The following is an 18,794-nucleotide window of genomic DNA, read 5'->3' as shown; positions in this document are numbered from 1 at the left end:
TCCAGTTTTCCATCCATGTTAATACCCGCCCCCCAATTCCATGAGCCCTAAATTTACCCACCAATCTCCTGTGCGGCACTTTATCAAATGCCTTCTGAAAGTCGAGGTATACAACATTCACTGAATCTCCCTCGTCTATATTCCTGGTTACATCCTCAAAAAACGCCAGTAGATTAGTCAAGCATGATTTTCCCTTGGTAAATCCATGTTGACTCGACCCAATCCTATCATTGCTATCCAAATATGCCGCTATTTCATCCTTAATAATGGACTCTAGCATCTTCCCCACCACAGATGTTAGGCTAACTGGACGATAGTTCCCCTTTTTCTCCCTCCCTCCTTTCTTAAAAAGTGGGATAACATTAGCCATTATCCAATCCTCAGGAACTGTCCCCGAATCTAAGGAACATCGGAAAATATTCACGAATGCATCCAAAATTTCTAGAGCCACCTCCTTTAGTACCCTGGGATGCAGACCATCTGGACCTGGGGATTTGTCAGTCTTCAGCCCCATTAGTCTACCCATCACCATTTCTTTCCCAATGTCCATCCACTTCAGTTCCTCTGTCACCCTCTGCCTTTTGTCCATCCTTACTTCTGGGAGATTTCTTACGTCTTCCCCGGTGAAGACAGATCCAAAGTACTTATTAAATTCGACAGCCATCTCCCTGTTTCCCGTAATAATTTCACCCGATTCGGTCTTCAAGGGCCCAACATTGTTCCCTTCACATACCGAAAAAAGCTTTTGCTATCCTCCTTAATATTCCTGGCTAGCTTGCCTCCGTACTTCATTTTTTCTTCCCGAATTACCTTTTTAGTTAAATTCTGCTGCACCTTAAAAATTTCCCAATCTTCTATCTTCCCAGTCAGCTTGGCTCTGCCATACTTCTTCCTTTTTAACACAATGATATCTCTGACTTCCTTTGTCAGCCACGGTGGCCCCTTCCCCCTCTTTGAGTCTTTCCTTCTCTGGGGAATAAACTGATCCTGCACCTTGTGCATTATTCCCAAGAATACCTGCCATTGCTGTTCCACTGACAATTCTGCTAGGATGCCCGCCCAGTCACCTTTAGCCAGCTCCACACTCATGGCCGCATAGTCTCCTTTGTTCAACTGCAAAATTGACCTTTCTCATTTGCCCTTTTCCCTCCCGAATTGCAGATAAAAACTTATCATGTTACGGTCACTACCTCCCAATGGCTCCTTTACTTCGAGTTCTCTTATCAAATGCTGCTCATTACACAGCACTAAATCCAGAATAGCCCTCTCCCTGGTCGGCTCTCGTACCAGCTGCTCCAAGAATGCATCCCAGAGGCACTCTATAAACTCCCTTTCCTGGGGTCCAGTACCAGCTTGATTTTCCCAGTCCACTTGCATATTGAAATCCCCCATAACGACTGTGACATTAACCTTGCCACATGCCAACATTAACTCACTATTCAGCTTGCACCCAATATCCATGCCACCGTTCGGAGGCCTGTAGATAACACCCATTAGGGTCTTTTTGTCCTTACAGTTCCTCAGTTCTATCCACAATTACTCTACTTCTCCTGATTCAATATCCCCCCTTGCAAGGGACTGAATCTCATTCCTCACCAACAGGTCCACCCCACCCCCTCTACCCACCTTCCTGTCTTTACGATAGCATGTATACCCTTGAAAATTCATTTTCCAGGTCTGATCTCCCTGCAGCCATGTCTCCGTTATCCCAACAACATCATACTTACCCATTCTCATCTGAGCTTCAAGCTCGCCTACCTTATTCCTGACACTCCGTGCATTCAGATGTAGGATTTTTAACCAATTTCTCCTCTCTCCATTCGTATTAATGTTCCGAAATTGTGTAGTTCCCTTCTGTCCTCTGCCCTCCATCTCGCTATACTCTCTCTCATTCTGGATCCCCTCCCCCTGAAAATTTAGTTTAAACCGCCCCCCCCCCCCCGAGCAGCATTAGCAAACCTTCCTGCAAGAATGTCAGTACCCCTCCAGTTCAAGTGTAAACCGTCCCGTTGGAACAGATCCCATCTTCCCTGGAACACATCCCAATTATCAATAAAGCTGAAGCCCTCCCTCTCGCACCATCCCCTCAGCCACGTATTAATCTGTCTAATCTTCCTAATACTCTCCTCACTCGCATGTGGCACAGGTAGCAATCCTGAGATTGTTACTCTGGATGTGCTGCCCCTCAATTTAGCACCTAACTCCCTGAACTCCTTACGCAGATAGATGTTGTCTGTTTGGGCCTTTTGAACCTGTGTCACCACTCATCAAGGTCATGATTACACTGCACTGTCCCCATATTCCATCATTATCTTAATATGAAAGGTCTTTCAATCTCTGTGTGGAATTAACTCAATGTCTGGGCCTCCACAGTGATCTGGGGCATAATTCCAGATTTATCATTCTTTACTTGGGAAGTGTTTCGTGGTCTCCTTATTCTGAGACTGACTTCTGCGTCTAGCCTCTGTGGCCAACAGCATAGCCTGCTTGCATTCTGCCTTTCAGTCCTGTAAGTATATTGTTTGTTTCTACAAGATCAAACTTTTGAGATGACAGGTGCAGTCTACTCAAATTCCTCATAATGCAAACCCACCATCCCTGGAACTTGTCTGGTGCATCTTTTCTGCATTCCCTCCACTGCAGGTATATCCTTATTTTTAAGGAAGGAGATCAATGTCACACACAATCCTCCAGGTGTGTTCTCTCAGCTTCTATAAAATTGCAGCAGGCCATCTTAACTCTGGTATTCAAATCATCTTCAAATAAATGCCAATATACCACTTGTATTCCTTGTGTACAAGTACTCATGGGTTGCTCTCGATATCACATTATCAAGTCATACCATTTTAAAATCATGCACTGCTTTTCTGTTTTGTAACAATGTGGCTCACTTCACATTTTCCACATTCTGTTCCATTTGCCTTACTTTGGCCCCCGGCCCATCTCACTCAAAGCCTCTTTACACTCTCCTCCCTCAGCTCAGTCCCAGTTACTTTTGTAGATTTTCGGCAGGCATGGAAATATGACATCAGCTTAATCATTAAAGTAGAATCTTAATGGCTCATTAATGGCCAAACGATCCATTTTGCTTAAATGGAAGGATCCAATACCCCCTACTACTTTTCAATGGTTTTCTCAAACTATATCATGTTTAAACTTGGAAAAAATTATGAGTGGTACCGTTGATACTTCACTTAAATTTGAAGATATTTGGAGTCCATTTATTCAATATTTTCACATGATGTAGATCCCCTTTCAATAACTTTTCAACTTGGAGGAACGGACTTGACGACATAATATTGCTCTGTTTCTACTGAGAAATTTTAGCCCAGATTTTTTTCTTTTTTTTTGTTTAGATTATATGGTTTATAATGTTTTTATTGATTTGTTTTTTTCTTAATTTATATAATAAATCTTTTTCTTTCCTTTCTTTTGTATTATATTCATTTACTTAGAGACCGTTGGATCTACAGATTTTTTAATAGTTCATTGTTCTTTATTATTATATATGCTATGATTGTTATCCTGATCTCTTTGTATTACATGTATAAATATTGATGCTATATAGCAATCTGTATTAATTTGAAAACTAATAAAAATATTGAAAAAGAAAAAAATCTGAATGGCTGGTGTCCTAACCCCTATCCCTGCTGTACCCGTCAGTCACAGTGTCATAGTCGAGTGTATTGTCACATGCACAAGTGCAATGAAAATCTAGCTTGGCGCAGCAGCATCACAGGCGCAGCATTCACAAGAAAAAAACACCAAAATAAATTATCCACAAAATACTCAAGGAGCTCAGCAGGTCTCTGGAGGGCAGCATCTATGGAGGTAAATACAGTTCACGTTTCAGGTCAAGACCCTGCATCAGCCCAGCATTTTGTGTGTTTGGCTCCAGCTTCCAGCATATGCAGAATACCTTGTGTCAACATAAATTATACACAATTTTACAAGAAAGAACATAAATTAAAACAGAAAAAACACTTTTTAGTGCAAATTGATCATCATGTTGCTAAACTGTGGTGATTAGGTTGGGCCAGTTGGTTCAGGAGCCTTCCAACCTGAGAAGTATCCTTTTGTTTACAACTTTTGCCTTCTGTCCAGTGACCAATTTTCAATCCACGTAAGGGGAGAGTTAAATTTTCCAGAAGTCATGTTTGATTCTTCTTAGTACGTGCAACAGTGTATGAGGCAAAATGGTGTCAGCTTGGAGTGTGGTGAATGTTTTAGGAACGTACCAGAGTCCTGGTACCCAACCTTGGGGTGTAGATAATGTTTAATGGTGAAAAATATGTTTTTCTGCAAAACCTGATGTCTCGGTCTTTAAGTTATGTTCCCAGAGATAAGAAGGTACCAGCTGGTGCCATGGAAAAGTACTCGGGTAAGGGGCTTTGAAGGGTATTAAAAAAAGCTGAACCTTTGACTAAGGAGAATCTACTTTAGGCTGGAGTTATGACCAGTTCTGAGAGACCGACACCAGGCAGAGAGAGAGAGATTACTGAAGAAGCGGCTGTCAGATACCTGAGGTATCCTCCTGGATTCTGTCAGATAAATTCATTGACCGGTGGATAAGTATTCTTTCCTTCTGTATTGTAGTGAAATGGTGATTGAGCGGACTTTGTATAATCCTATTAAAGTATTTTTTTAAATGACCTTTAATGTGTGTATAGAGCCTCCTTTGTTTCTGAATACCTCTTGCCGCTGAATCAGGAAATAACAAGGAAGGAATTTTAAAATATTCTGTTACAAAATTGGCATAGCCTGTCGGATTCAGCAAAACACTTTGTAAACAGGACATACCCACAGGTGGGACTGAGTTTAGGTACCGGGGTGGACGGACAACACCCATGGTTTTGCAGCAGTGGCCAAAACATTGTCCATGTGTTGCCCTCCCACTTGTTGGAGATCAGAGATGGCAAGCAGTCGTGGCGACATCCTGGGTACGGCGTTCACTGTGTTAAATAAGGCAAGGTTACCAAAACGAAAGCAAAGTAAGGGTACGGTCCTATGGATCTTGCTGTGCTCCTGGAAAAAAGAACAAAACTGGTGTCAGGGTCAGCGCAACGAGTGGACACCCTTACAGGGAAAGTGGAAATCCCGGAACTGCAAAATGTCACTTTAACTGAATCGATTGTCAGTCCCCGAACGGGCCGAAACCCTGCAAACTTCCCCAGCATGTAAGCTCATTCAAGCATGCCAGCAAAATTGGGAATGGCTGAGGGATCAGGATCTGGATCCAGTCAGAACAAGCGCCAATGGTTGGGATCCCGATAGCCGGGACACTCAGTATCATCCCGACGCTCAGTGTGGCGATGGTCTCGAGGGTCTCCTGCCGAGGTATGAGCGGGGCACCGATGATGAGAAGCTGACCTTGCAGGCTTGTCCGATGATTATCAACAGGACTGAGACTGTGACCAGGTAGTGAACGCATGACGCAGGAAGAGAGACAGACGAGGGGGGTGGAGAATTCAGGAAAAGCGGCAATGTGGGATAAATTTAAGCAAAAGACCCTTGTTTAAATTTATCCCACATTGAGTCCCTTGCCTTCTGGTTAACTCAATTATGGGTTGTGGGCGCCAACGCGGTGTTTCTGACTGCAGAGGAGGCAAATAATTTTCTCCTTTTCTCTATACAAGGCAGTATTAATCACCAGATGCGAAGTGATAACGATGACCCTACGGATCTGGTCGCACGGATTCAACGTGTGGTATTGAGGGTATATCCCTCTGTGGTAGATTGGGAGCTACACAGCCTACCTTGGCATACGATAAATGAGGGAATTATCGGACTTCAGTCTATGGCTATGCATACTGGGATTTACCGGACACTGAGGTGGGATGGCACAGGGATGGATGGATGGATGTTCAATATGCACCTGCCAACATGAAGGGGGTCTTGCTGCCTATCTTAGTACCACAAGTGAGACGGCCCTTGAAGGAGCCATGTGACAGGATAGAGGGACTGAGACAGATTGATGATGGAAAAGTGAAAGTCACAGCTCTGCGGTCAAAATGAAATATGGGAGGCAATGTGGATGATGCAGCCAGTAATCCCGGTTGACTCGGAAAGAAATGTTTCTGGCCCTGGTGAAGGCAGGACTGGGAAAAGCAAAGATTGATCGTGTCCCTCCGGGAACCATGTCTGCCTTATGGAAACGTCACTGTGCCAGTGAGGGAGTTGAGCTTTGTGCCCCTCCCGTGGAAGAGCAATTCATGACGGGGACTGAGGTAGAGAGAATGGTTGACAACAAGGTCGCAGGGGCTGATTCATTGTGGCCCAGCACTCCTCAGCCTCTCGCATCGGGGTGTGGCCAGTGTCCTGAGGCAGTCAGAACGAAGGGAGCTCCAGACCCAATGTAGCCATCACTTAATGGTGGAGAGACGGAAATGAGCAAAGGGTTAACACTCTCTGAGACATGCTCGCTGAAAATTCGGGTTATAAGTGGAAACCCTGACTGGCATCAGGGACCCCTGGTGCGGAGAGAGGGGTCGGGGGATTTATAATAAAGGTCCGCGAGGCGGCGGTTCCATCAGCTATTGGGGAGGGACGCCGATGGGTACAGATCGCTGCGTTACCGGGAAACATAACTGGGCTGAATGTGCTGCAGGAAAAAAGAGAGCAGCCCAGATTGGGAAAATCCGCATTTGGAGTTCTGAAAGCAACAATGTTAGTGGGATGAGCGAAGTGGGAGCCGCTGACGATACCGCCACCCAGCAGTGTGGTTGGCGTGAAGCAGGATCGGACACCGGGAGGGCACTCGGAGGTCTCGATGTCACACTCGGGCTACCCTCACACTTGTGCCGTCACACACGCTCTGCCCAGCTCGCACGGAGACGGTTGAAAAGCCGAGCGCGCGCCCACCAACCGCCACCTGACCCTTCAACTGTCAACAGAGGAGGGTCGAGCAATCCTGGTCCCATTGGTGCGAGAGGACGTCAATCACTGGTGATAGAAAATAGCGGAGGCGGACCGCCGAGGGGGCTGTACCCCGCAGACCCCGCCTCCCGCTCCCTCTCCAAACTCCCGGTCAAACCCGAAAAAACTTCAGAGCAAATGTGCCGCTATTTTATTTATTCCCATTTCCCTCCGGGGGAGTTGGGGCCGTTTGTGAACCGGTTTCCCCACCGACGGGAGAAGAGGCGTCCCGCTGCCGGAGCCGGTGAGTAGACTGATTTATCGGTGAGAAGCAGGAGGAGGCCTGCCTGCCGCCTCGTGACCCCGCCTGCCGCTTCACCGCAGGTTTCCAGCATCTGCGGGTTTGTTTACGAGTCCCCGCCCCCTGCTCACAGTCACCGGATGGGTCGCGGCTGAAGCGGGTCTGCAGTAGATAGTCTCCGGGACCGGGGCTGGGAGAGATCCCTCGCCCCCCAACCCTGGCGCGGGGAGCCGGGAGGAGGCTCAGCTGCCTGCGGGCGACGACCGCAAGTTCCAATCGGTGGGTATTTTCCGCCGGTCCCGTGCGGGCGGGGTCTGATGTTGGGCAGTGACTCCGCCGCAGTGTAGTTTTACATGATTGCAGAAAGAGGCCATTCGACCCATTGTGTCCCTGCAGAAAGAGCAGGTTAAACCGAGTAATCGCCCTTCGGTGCACAGCTCCACGTGTATGAATGTCTTCCTCCTTCGCCCGTTCAGGCAAGGCAGTGAGATTCGGGTCTGTCGCAATGTGAGGGGCAGCGATTCAGTTTAGCAGCCCCGTCCCCCTCCTTATTTACCTCTGGAGCTACCGCCTTCTCCCCATAGACCGGGCCCACTCCCCTGGTGAAGCCCTTTTCCCGCAACCCCCCATCCCCCAGCCAGCCCTATTTGTTTTAGTTTAGTTTAGTTCTTTATTTGTCATTCTACTGTTGCAACAACAACACAACCAGATTACGATGGCACTCTCTTGCCTAATAAAAACCAAAACAGTAAATTGGTAAGAACAATTATAACTATAAAATAAAACAAACATACATACACAAATATAAAGTATATTAAAAATATAAAAAGGCAGTGTGCAAATGAACCATGTGTGGCGACTCACCGTCTAGTCGGGCGAACCGGCTCGGCAGTCGGGTCGCGCGGCGTCGGAGCGACGAGGCCCAAGATGGCGGTGGGTCATTGCCGGTTGTTTTGGGCGGGAACATTCTCCCTTAAAGGGCCCGCGCAGGGCGGGAAAATAAACCAGTTCTGTTTGGCAATCCTCCGAGTAGAGTCTTGTTTTATTCCGCGGTAGCAACCGCTACACATGGTAATAATAATGATAATCAGAAGCATATCAATATATTAAATAACACCGTGATGAATCCAGCCGGTAAAGGGGGAAAGACATAGTATGTGTATGTCTGTACAGGAGGTGTCAGTCAATGGTCAACAATTTAATAGATTTGGGGAAAAAAGCTGTGTTTCAGTCTTGTATTGTGTGCATGTATTGTCCTGTATCGCCTACCAGAGGGGAGTAGTTTAAAAAGGTAGTGAGCAGGGTGAGCTGGTTCTCGAATGATGTTTAAAGCCCTGCTCCGACATCGAGCCTGATAAATGTCCTTCATTGCTGGTAACTGAGTCCCAATGATGTTTTGGGCCGTCTTGATCTCCCTCTGCAGAGCCTTCTTCTCCTTCCTAGTGCAGCTGGCATACCAAGCAGTAATGCTGTATGTCAGGATGTTCTCTACCATACACCAGTAGAAGTTCACCAGAATGTTATGAGACAGTCGCCGGTTCAGCCCCGAGGTCCCATCCTTGGGGTGTGGGAGGGACTCAGGGTCACTGCAGGTGTCTCTGTGTCTGTCTATTTCCCCCTTACCCTTCCCCCGTCAGGATGCTTATTCTCAATCCTGAAATCACAAAATGTTGACAAAATACCCAGATTGATTTCTCTGACTTTAGCATATTGTTTGGAATCTGCTCGCATCAGTGACTGAAACTTCCCAGGGGACTGATGGTCTAGTTATTTCCTCCAGATTTGCACAGGATTATGAAAACCTCTGTTGTGCATCCGTCAAACCTTCTCTGTTCCAAAATCAATGACCTTGGGATTGGGGATCGGACTGGGAGTGTGTAATGTGGGGAGGGTGGACCATGGGGACGGGGGGTCATACAGTGTGATGGGGGAGGATGGGTCAGTGGAGATCGTACAGTGTGTGACCCGAGGAACGTGGACACTGGGGATCGGACAGCATATGAACCGGGGCGATGGACAGTATGTGATGCGGACAAGGTGGGTCCCAGGGCTGTCAGCGCTCAGGCAGTGTGTGATGCGGGGTGGATCTGGTCCATTGGATCAGACAGCGTGTCTGTTGGTTCGCAAGGCAATGTTTCCCTACTCGTCTCAATTATAGTCTAACGCTCCTGCTGATCTTGTTTATTCCAGAGCACTGGAATTTGGGATCACCTGATGTCTGAAGGTGCCGGCGGGGGAGGAGATGCAGTGACATCCACATCAAGCAAACACGCAGGTGTGTGCAGTCTTCTCTAAAATATAAATGTATTCCTGATAGTGGGTCTGGATCTGGTGCAAATACCTGAGGTTCACGAAGGAAGTGGGAACAAGGAAGGGGCTGAGCACAGAGAGTTGACATCTCCAGGAGGCAGCACAGACACATTGGAAGGAATTGTCTAATAAGTCACCGTTATGGGGGTTTTGATATGCATAAGCACAGATAATGAGGAGCGCAGCCACCTGAGGAATGGAGTGAATTAGGAAGCAGGAGGATACCCGGAGGGGAGCAGCGGCGGGGAGCAGGTCAGAGGCAGAAATGGGAGAGCGACAGTGATGGGGTTTCCTTTGTCACGGGAACACACGGTCTTCTCGAGAGCAGTCTGGGGAGGGATGTAGGAAGGAAACTAGTCATGGGTGTTGGCTCTGAGGGACTGAATGTGTCGTATTCCTCAGTCTGAATAAAAATCATTCCAAGGATACTTGAAATGTCAGAAGTAGGAGAGCTGTGATCTTATCGCAGAGTGCAGGGGTTCACTCGGATAGTGATCGGACAGTGTGTGAACCGGGGAGGGTAGACCCCAGGGGATCTGACGGTGTGTAACCCGTGGAGAATGTGTCCTGGGGGATGGGATGGCAAAGGTGGGCCATGGGAGATTATGCACCGTGTGTCCCGGGGAGGATAGGGCCCCAGGGATTGGGAAACGTGTGACCAGGATCAGATCGGCCATGGGGGACTGGAGAGTCTGTCACCAGGGGAGGGTTTAGCTTGTGGAGGATAACTCCAGTAATATTTGCCTCGGCTGTACTGCCATAAAGATCCCCTGGTCATCAGTGTATTTATCTACAGTGTTATTTATAATCAATGTTACTGTGTCTGCCCTGTTCCGTCAGACAGTGGGTGTGTTCAGTCACCTACTTCTCGAGCTGGACACCCGGCAAGTGACCCAGTTCACATTCACCAGCATAGTCCCGTTCCAAAATCTGCTCACTCAGAACGTCGGCTCACATTGCAGCCACCAATTCTGAATCTGTGTTTTGCTCAGATCTAAATGACTGCACTATAACCTGTAATTCGGGATTCTTCAGGTAGGAAATTAACTCACATAGAGAAAGTTTTCAAGAGACTTTTGTCAATCGGATCTTCAAGGGAAGATGATCAGGATAGGGGAACTCCGACACCAGGCAAAGCCGGATTGAGGGCAGGGTCCCAATGGAATGTGTTCCGCCCTTGAAGGAAAGTGAATAAATTCAACCCAGCGGGAGTGGGATCAGAGACACCAGTCAGGGCCATGGAACTGGCCCAAGTGAAGCGATTGCCTGAGACATCAGAGGCTCATTAATCAAGGAATCATCAAGTCTCAACCAAGGAGCAGGTGAGTGAAATTTGAGGGGAGTGGGGACAGCAGAATAATGAAACATTTGAGGTCTTGTGAAAGGAAAGTGAGGGGCCTTATTGGGAGATGGGCAACAGAGAAGAGAGGAAATAGAGAGGGAGGGTACGAACGAGTGTAGCACATGAGCTGGAGAGGGAATGGGTAGTGGGTCCATGTGGGATCAGTGGGAACATGGGAATGCAGCACCTGCCCTGAGTTTTTAAGGAATGTGTATTAGAGGAAAGGTAACTGTCCAGATGTAGAGACTATTTCCAGGATGTGTGTTTGAGAAAATGTTACAGTACAGATCGTGGTGTTCACCTCTACCCATGCTTGTCATCCTTGGTGGAAGACCTCGTTGGTTTAAGAGGCGCTGTCAGAACAGACGATGTAAGTAACTGCAGTTGTTCTAATAGCTGGCAGACAGTGTCACCACCATGTTCCATTGGTGCGGAAATGAATGTTATAAATAAACATCAGAAGCAGGAATAATGAATCGCACCCCCCACCCCATTCACGACCGACCTGCTTGCTATTCAGTCAGATCTTGTTTGCTATGTCGCATTTCCACTCTGCCGCAAATCTCTTGACTCCTTGTGAGTTTCATTGTCTGGCATTATCTCTTGAGGAGGTGACGAGGAAGATTGATGAGGGTAGTGCGGCGGACGTGGTCTATATGGATTTTAATAAGGCGTTTGATAAGGTACCACATGGTAGGCTTCTTCAGAAGGTCAGAGGCCAAGGGATCCAGGGAAGCTTGGCTGTGTGTATTAGGAATTGGCTTGCCTGTAGAAAGCAGAGGGTTGTGGTGGAAGGGGTGTCCTCGGATTGGAGGGCAGTGACTAATGGTGTCCCGCAGGGATCGGTTCTGGGACCTCTACTTTTTGTGATGTTTATAGATGACTTAGATGAGGGGGTGGAAGACTGGGTTAGTAAGTTTGCGGACGACACTAAGATCGGTGGTGTTGTGGATAGTGTGGAGGGCTGTCAGAGCTTACAGAGGGATATTGATAGGCTGCAGAGCTGGGCTGACAGCTGGCAGATGGAGTTCAATCCAGAGAAGTGTGAGATGGTACACTTTGGAAGGACAAACTCCAGGGCAGAGTACTGGGTGAATGGCAATGTTCTTGGCAGTGTAGAGGAGCAGAGGGATCTGGGGGATCACTTTTAGTTCACTGAAAGTTGCCTCACAGGTGGATAGAGCAGTTAAGAAGGCCTATGGGATGGTAGCTTTCATAAGTCTGGGATTGAGTTTAAGAGCGGCGAAGTGATGATGCAGCCTTACAAAACTCTAGTTAGACCACACTTAGAGTACTGTGTTCAGTTCTGGTCGCCGCATTATAGGAAGGATGTGGAGGAGTTGGAGAGGGTGCAGAGGAGATTTACCAGGATGCTGCCTGGATTAGAGCGTATCGAATATGAGGAGAGGCTTAAGGTGCTAGGGCTTTATTCACTGGAAAGGAGGAGGATGAGAGGAGACATGATAGAGGTATATAAAACATTGAGAGGAATAGATCGAGTAGACAGTCAGCGCCTCCTTCCCAGGGCACAAATCCTCAATACGAGAAGGCATGGCTTTACGGTTATGGGTGGGATGTTCAGGGAAGATGTCAGGGGGAGGTTTTTCACCCAGATAGTTGTTGGTGCATGGAATGCACTGCCTGGCGTGGTGGTGGATGCAGATACATTGGACAAGTTCAAGAGTTTGTTGGATAGGCATATGGAGGAATGTGAGATAGAGGGATATGCGGTAGGAAAGGGTTAGATAGTGTGAGGATGGTTTGATAGACGGCACAACATGGTGGGCTGAAGGGCCTGTTTTTTACTGTATGGTACTTCTTCTTCTATAACTCCTCGTGTTACACTCCCGTCTGTCACTCAATTTACTTGTTGCGAATCGAGCATAAAGCGAGAGTACTTTGGCACAAAGAATTAGCCCTTTTTTATACCCTTAAATCCCCTTACCCTAGTACTTTCCCATGGTACAATACCAGATAGTTCCTGCAGCTACACATCATTTTCCTTTCCCAGACGAGCATCTTGTTCATCATTACATTCCAAGCTAACACCATTTGCCCACCAAGCCTCCCCTCTTTTATACACTTATCACTGTTCTGTTTTTCCCTCCTATATATTGGGATCCTGGCCTGCTGTGTTTCTCCAGCATCATAGAGTTTTTCATCTAGATTCCAGCATCTGCAGTCCTTTGTTTCTCCAACACAATTTTGTCTTTGAACAACCATTTTGTGTTACATATATTTTCGCGTACCAAGGAGGAATAACATATGACTTCCAACAAATTGAACTCTTTCCTTACAGATTTGTAGGGGGTGCAGAGGAGCCTCACCAGGATGTTACCTGGATCAGAGAGTATCAGCTGTGAGAAGAAGAAACTTGGACTGTTTTCTCTGGGGATTTTAAAGCTGGGTTGAGACCCGATAGACATCTGACGTTACAGGGGGCATGACAGGGTTGATAATCGGTAATTTACTGAGGGTGGAAGCGTCAAATACTAAAGGGCAGATATTTGAAGTGATCGGAGGAAAGTTTAAAGGAAATGTGCGATCCACATTTTGATGCACAAAGTTGTCAGTGTCTGGAACACGCTGTCAGTGTAAGTGGTGGACGCAGATACAAATGCAATGTTTAAATTCATCTAGACAGACTCATGGACTGTCGGAGCATAGAGGTATATGGACCATGGTGGACTGAGTTCAAAGTGAGATCATGGTTGGTGCAGACATCGTGGGCATAGGGACTGTTCTTGTGCAGAACCGTTCTATGTTTCATCATCAAATTTGGCTGGACTGCACTTGGTCCCTTCATCCAAGTCATTAACATAGATTGCAAATAGTTGAGAACCAGCACTGATCCCTGTGGGACCAGACTATCTGCCGATTCCTCATCCAAAATTGACCCGGTTACTCCAGTGATTGATGGGCTGCCAGTCAGGTAGTTTGCCCTGTCCTGGATGGTGCTGGAACTGCATCAAATCTTAACATGTACCTTACAGATCGGGTGTAAATATGGGCTGTTAGGCGAGGAGTTACTCACTGAAAGATTCCCATCCTGTGACCTGATGTTGTAGGAACAGTATTGAAGTGGCTGGTTCAGTAGAGCTACTGGTTACTGCTGACCCCCAGGATGTTGGTGGTCGTTCCCAGTTCACAAGGCAAAATCTTCCTCGTCATCTTAATTATTGTCTGATTGTCCTGTGAATGTACTGTTTATCACAGAACACCAATACTATTATTTATTACATTTATTTTATTATATTATTTACAATAATACTATATATTACACTGCACAGTAGTGTAGAGGGCAGGCACGTCAGTGCAGCGGTTAGCCTAACGCTTTACAGCGCCAGCGACCTGGGATGAAATCCGACCACTGTCTCTAAGGAGTTTGTACGTTCTCCCCGTGTCTGTGTGGGTTTCCTCCGGGTGCTCTTGTTTTCTCCCACCTTCCAAAGACGTACGGGTTAGGAAGTTGTGGGCACGCTATGTTGGCGCTGGAAGTGTGGCGACATTTGCGGGCTGCCCCAGAACACACTACGCAAAAAATGCATTTCACTGTGTGTTTCGATGTACATCCGAGTAATAAAGATATCTTATCTTATATTGGGATCGCCTGTCACCACCATGGCTGAAGATGCAAAAAGGTGCGGGCGGGGGGGAGGTGGTGTGGATGCAGTGAACTCAAAATCAAGGAAGGACACAGCAGTGTTCCATAATTCATTCAAATATAAATATTGTCTTAGCATCAGTTCCGGATCTGGTGCTTCGGCCTGCAGTTCACAACGTAAAAGGGAATAAGGAAGGGGTTGAGTGAGGAGACAGTTAACCTCCACGGGCAGCACAGACACTGGGTGAGAGGGTAGAGGAACTGACAGTAGGGGGATGGGTCACCCTAATGGAAAATTCAGGTGTGCATTAATGTGCGGATGCAGGCTTCCTGAGAAATAGTGACCCGGGGAGCCGGAGGTCACCCAGACTGATGCGATGGTGATGGGCACATCAAACACAGGAAAGGAGAGAAATAGTGATGGGGTGTCTGTTGTTGGGAGAATAAGCAGAGTCTTCTCCAGGGAGCAGGTCCCACATGGAGATGTTGCCTCCCTGTAGATAGAGGAAAGATAAGACTTCAAACAGGGGAGCCATCTCTGGGAAGTGAAGTAGGCAGGAAAGCAGCCGTGGTTGGGAGCAACAACAGTCGAGACGGGCTGAATGTCCTCCTCTGCCAATTCTTCGAGGAGACCAGTGATCCTCTATCTGCAGGACAGAGCCGGAGTCTCCATCAGACTTGCAATCCAGGTGGTCTTAAGATGGCTTTGAAGGGATAGATGAAATGGTGGCAAGGAACATATTTATTATCAGGTTCTAAAAGGGCAACGGCAGAGGCAAACGTACCCAGATAAAACATCACTGGTATTACGAAAATCACAGAAACTCCAGCAGAATAATGCCAATAACGTTTGTGTCTGTGCGTATTAGGACTGAAGCCTTTTTATTTGTTCAAGCGAAGTGGGCTTTGCAGGTTCAGCCAGCGTCTCATTGCCCATCTCTAATTGCCCTTGAGAAGTTGGTGGAGAGTTGCTTTCTTGAACCTCTACACCATGCTGTTGGTGGGGGGAGTTCTGGGATTTTGACCTGCCAACAGTGAAGGAATGGTGATATATTTCCAAGGCAGGATGGTGTGTGACTTGGAGAGCAAATTTCTGGTAGTGGTGTTCCCATGGTTTTGCTGCCCTGGTCATTCTAGCTGGGAGAGACTGGGAGTGTTTGGAAGGTGCTTTTGAAGGAGTCTTGACTTGCTGTCGTGCATCCTGTAGATGCTGCAAGTTGCTGCTCCCGTTCTCCGGTTGTGGAGTGAGTGAATGGTTACGTGTAGCGTCCTGTATCGTGTCGACCTTCTTGATTGTTGTTAAAGCTGCACATCCGGGCTCATGAAGAATAGTCCATCACACTCCTGGCTTGAGCCTTGTAGATGGTGGGCAGGCTTTGGGGACTTAGAAGATGACTTACCCGCTGCAGCATTCCTGGCCCAGACCTGTTGTTGTGACAACGTGTTGTATATAACGGTTCTAGTTCAGTTTCTGATCAATGTTAATCTTCATCGTGAGGATTCTGTGATGGTCACGCCATTAAATGTCAGGGCGTGATGGCTCAACTTTCTATTCTTTGATATCGTCATTACCCGGCACTTGTGTGTCACTAATGCTACTTGTCACCTATCAGCCAAGGCCTGAATATCGTCCATGTCTTCCTACATTTGGTGATATATTGGCAATATTATCTGAGCAGTCACGAATTGTGATGAATGTTGTGCAATCATCAGCGAATATCCCTCATTGGTCAAAGTGGGGACATCGCAGCATAAAGAGGGGGAGGGAGATGGAGATTTGTAAATAGTGTAAATGGTGCCATTTATTGGACTGTGAATATCCAGAGCCCTGGGCCAAGATGTGTTGGAATCCCACCAAAGTGTCTGGAATAACGAAATGATAAATAGATCTGTCATGAAAGACCAGTGTCAGTTTTGGTGAACGTGTAACTGCTGGATTATCTTTGGTACCAAACTGGTCCACACATCCCATTCATGGATGGAAACCTGGCAGTGTTACCCCGGCCTATGTGTGACTCCAGACCGAATGCAGCCGATTCCCAACTGATCTCCGCAATGGAGGGGTTCCCTCACTCTGTAATGTGATACACAGTAACGGGTGACCTTGGGAGTGATCATGCCCTGTGCATGAGAATATTAAGGGAACATGTTGAAGAAGTAATCCAGGAGTGCGTACCTCAAGACAAATGGGACTGGCACCGTTCGTGCTGGAAGTTGCCGCGCATGGATCTTGCCAGGTGGTGGTGGGTGGGCTTGGTAGAGCTGGTTGTCGTGTTGGAGATCCACATCTTTTACTCAGTTTCTAATGATGGTGACAGTGGAAATGTTGCAGAGCTGGAGGAGAAATTATCATTGTGGAGAGCGGATGGTGAGGATCATCTGTGGGCTGGGTGGTGAGGGTTGAGCAGAAGAAGGTTTTATTTTTGCAGAGTTTTTTTTTTCATTTGTGTTCTGGGCAGTCATTTATATTCCATTTGCGTTTGGGCTGGAGTTTAACTTCTCTTTCTCCTCACAAATCCAAAGACTACGATGTCTGAGCTCCTGATACAGTGCGGGGATTACCAACTGTTCCAGTTGTCAAACTTCTACCGGAAGAGACTGAAACCTGTGATTGAAGAAGGAGTTGAAGGGCTCCGCTTGATGTTGAGAGATGAGCAACATTTCAGTGGACAGGAACATGAGGTGAGTGGGAGGAACTCTGCGTCCTGTTTATCCCAACGTCACGGAACTATAGCAGCAGAGGGAAGAGAGACCAAGGTCAGACTCGCTCCCCTTTTCACACTCCCGGGGCTCTTCACTGCAGCGCAAATGGACATCTGATCAATTGTGTCCCACAGATCCGGCATCAGGTCTAAATTCTGTGAGACACGGAGCTGGGAACTGCAGATTCAGTCATCTGTTCCTTCCGAGCACGCTGTGCTTAACACAGTGGTATGGTAGTGAACTACAACTGATCATCTGGTTCAATCCCATCAGGGAATTACATTTGTTTAAACTACAAAGAACCCACAGCTGTCAGATTGTCAGGTGGAGCAGTTCAAAACTCATTGCTCAGAAGACACTATATTCAGTAGCAGCAGCAGAGTTGTAATGAACCATAATTCATGAGCTCATGGACCAATATCTTCCCCACTTCACCATAACTGACAATACCATGAACACTGGGGAAGAGCGGGGTGGTTTATGATGGAGTGTGGGAGGGGAGATCAGGAGCAGCAATAAAGGAGTTGCCCAGCTGAAAAAGTTGTACCACACGTCTGTGTTGACACTGGGCAGTGGAAGCCGCATTAGAGCATAGAAGACAGGAACATGTCCATCGGCCCATGGTGTTGTGCAGAATAAATTAAGCTAAGGAAGCCTAATTAAACTAATCCATTCAACATGGACATGGTCCGCATCCCTCTATTCCCTGAACATTCGTGTGCCTATCAAAGCCTCCACAGTACACCCCTGGCAACGCATTCCAGGCACCCAACACTCTGTTTCCAAACAAAACACTTGCCCCACACATTTTTCTACTTTCCCTCTCTCGCCTTAATCGAATGCCCCCTAGTGTATGTGTTAGACATTTCGACCCTGGAAAACCATATCGGCTATCAATCCATGCCTCCCTTAATTTTATAAACTTCTTTCAGGTCTCCCCTCAGCCTCTGCTGCTACAGAGAAAACAATTTCAGTTTGTCCCACCTCTCCTTATTAGTAAAGCCCTCTAATCAAGGAAGCATTCTGGTGAACCTCTTCTGTACCCTCTCCAGCACATCCACATCCTCCCGATAAGGGGGCGACCAGAATTGAATGCAATGATCGAGATGCGGCTTCAGCAGAGTTTTAAAAATCTGCAACATAACTTCCTGATTCCTGAAAATGCCGTGACTAATAAAGACAACCATGTCATACGTCTTTTGTGCTACCCTACTAATTTGTATGGTCACTTTCAGAGAGCTAGGATCCCTTTGCTCGTCAATGCTGTCAAGTGTCCTGACATTACCTGTGTGCTTTCCTCTTACATGTGACCTTCCAAAGTGCAATACGTCACACTTGGCCGGATTACACACTATCTGCCATTTCTCTGTCTAGCTGCAGCTGATCTGTATCTTGTTGTGTCTTTTGGCAATCTTCTACACTATTCACAGCACCGTAAGGATACCAACCCACCCATCTACGTTTTCAGATATCACAAACAGATGAAGTCCCATTGCGGATCCACGCAGACCACCGTTAGTCACCGACCTCCAGCCAAAATAGGAACCATCGGACACTACCCTCTGTCTTTTATGGGCCAGCCAGCTCTGAATCCAAATGTCCAAGACACCATGGATGATGTCTAGCATGAGGGACCTTGTCGAATGCCTTACTAAAATCTATGTGGGAAATATCCACTG

The 18,794-nt window shown here is 47.1% G+C and overlaps 1 long non-coding RNA gene across 1 annotated transcript; it reads left to right on the top strand.

Annotated features, from left to right (window-relative positions):
* The first annotated feature begins 7,293 nt into the window (after positions 1-7,293).
* Positions 7,294-18,281, top strand: LOC127566459 (uncharacterized). The gene is made up of 4 exons (XR_007955730.1): positions 7,294-7,435; positions 9,347-9,431; positions 16,936-17,094; positions 18,168-18,281. It is a non-coding gene; the product is annotated as an uncharacterized LOC127566459 (long non-coding RNA).
* The last annotated feature ends 513 nt before the right edge of the window (positions 18,282-18,794 follow it).

Source organism: Pristis pectinata, chromosome 41 (genome assembly GCF_009764475.1).
Source record: "Pristis pectinata isolate sPriPec2 chromosome 41, sPriPec2.1.pri, whole genome shotgun sequence".
NCBI classification, from domain to species: Eukaryota; Metazoa; Chordata; class Chondrichthyes; order Rhinopristiformes; family Pristidae; genus Pristis; species Pristis pectinata.
The sequence above is the reverse complement of the archived record's forward strand: the minus strand, read 5'-3'. Positions and strand labels throughout refer to the sequence as shown.